The 2044-nt window shown below is 40.6% G+C and overlaps 1 protein-coding gene across 1 annotated transcript in view; it reads left to right on the forward strand.

Annotated features, from left to right (window-relative positions):
- The window catches only part of Med26 (mediator complex subunit 26), a 49523-nt gene that overhangs the window by 20669 nt on the left and 26810 nt on the right, over positions 1-2044 (forward strand). The window lies entirely within an intron of this gene.

A 2044-nucleotide genomic window follows, 5' to 3' on the forward strand; every position in this document is an offset into this window, starting at 1 on the left:
CTTCCTTCCTTCCTTCCTTCCTTCCTTCCTTCCTTCCTTCCTTCCTTTCTTTCTTTCTTTCTTTCTTTCTTTCTTTCTTTCTTTCTTTCTTGAAGCAAGGCAGGTGTTGATAGAAATCTTGGAGTCTGAAAATGTGAATACAAAATGTAAAAAAAGTTATTAGACCATTAAAGGTGTGAGCTGTGCCTATGGACAAATGGATAAAGGATACAACCGATATTGGGTCTAACGGTCGAGGTATAGCTAGAGGTCTTCAATATCAAGATGCCTAGTGCCTTCAATTGTAGAAAATATGTTCATTTGCAAAGAGACAGTGACCAAGTCTCCAAAGGTCTCAGATCTCAAAATGCCAGCTGTTTTTTTGTCCTTTTTTTTTCTTTTCTTTTTTTTTTTTTTTCTTCAAGACAGGGTTTCTTTGTATAGCCCGGGCTGTCCTGGAACTCACTCTGTAGACCAGGCTGGCCTCGAACTCAGAAATCCGCCTGCCTCTGCCTCCCAAGTGCTGGGATTAAAGGCGTGCGCCACCACCGCCCAGCTGCCAGGTGTTTTAATTGTGGGAAATACGGGCATTTGTAACAAAATTGTGAACAAGGCATCTCTAATGGCAATGGTTTTTCTAAATATAAATCGGAAAGAAGGCTTAGGCTTCCAGGGGCGTACAGGCAGTGTATAGCAAGGGTTGCTATTGGACCAATGAGTGTGGGTCCAAAAGAGATATTCAAAGTAATTCTAACCGGAAGTGGCCTTGGGAGCCTGGCTCAGGGCACCACAACAAATTCTACGAGCCAATTCAGCCAAGGAGTAATATGCAGACTGAAAAATCTCCACTCAGCATTGGAGATTTAATGCAGGACGCTGCAGACAAATGCTGCCCTAGACTTGGCCTTAGATAAACATCTTACTCCATCCCCCAAAACTCAGTGTTATAAAAGAAGTACTGGAGTTTATGGTCCTTTGCCCTCATGGACAGTAGGGATGATCTTGGGAAGGAGTGGACTGACTTCGCAAGGATTCTGTGTATATCCAGGAATTGTAAATGAACATTTCAAAGGAGAAAATAAAATTATGGTCTATGTAGAAAGAGAGATGCAATTTGGTGCAAGTGATTGCTCAACTGTTATTGTCTCTCTACATCAAAGGCAAAGCCACTCCAGTAGAAATAGCAGGTGAGGTCTTCCGAAAACCTTGGCCACTGACCTGAAAAACATTTATTTCATTGAAAATGTTTCTGTTTATAATTTCCCAGGATAATAAATGGCTTAAAACAGAAAGGAGAAATGTAGTGACAATTTGGGAATTTTGATTTCTTTAAAAAAAAAAAAAAGTATAGCAGGATATTTGACCACATCATGAGCCCTGAGATTTTGATATTTACTGAAAAAAAACTGGTTTCTAGTTGTGCTGTGGCTCAGCCCTTAGCACACACTTTAAATTACTCTGGCTGGAATACAGAAACACCTTTAATACACACTTTTAGTCCCAAACAATGAAGAAAAGTTAGTTTGTAGAAGGAAGCACCAGTGTTTGAAAGTGATGTCTAATTGAGTGGCAAAGTTCCTAGTCAGAGAAAGATTTGACAGAATAGGATATGCTTAATTCTCTACAGCAGAGGAGAGGAAGCTAATTAAGGGGCAGTACAAAAAACGAGGAGACAGTTTTGCAGAGACAGGTCGAAGAGAGCACAAGCTAGACACAGATAAAGGCAGAGCCAGCCAGGGAATGAGAAGGAGCCAGAATATTAGAAGAGATTGCTAGAGTTAGTTTGAAGCCAAGTAGAGCAATTTAGGAGAAGCTGAGAGAAGCCAGATTGAATCAGTTAGCATGGAAAGGAGTTTGAGCCAGAGTAGCTGAGTTGAATCAGCCAGCCAGAGCTCAGAACTAGAAAGGGTGAGCTTATTCAGCAGTAGTCTCAGAGGTTGAAAACATTCTAGTCCTAGAATAGATTGTATGGAAGCTAGAAGCTTCCAGGACTAGACCTAGGGTAGCAGATAGAGGCAGTAAGACTCTGAGACAACAAAAAAAAAAAAAAAAAAAAAAAAAAAAA

The sequence above is a fragment of the Grammomys surdaster genome, unplaced genomic scaffold (genome assembly GCF_004785775.1).
Source record: "Grammomys surdaster isolate TR1022 unplaced genomic scaffold, NIH_TR_1.0 125672, whole genome shotgun sequence".
NCBI lineage: Eukaryota > Metazoa > Chordata > Mammalia > Rodentia > Muridae > Grammomys > Grammomys surdaster.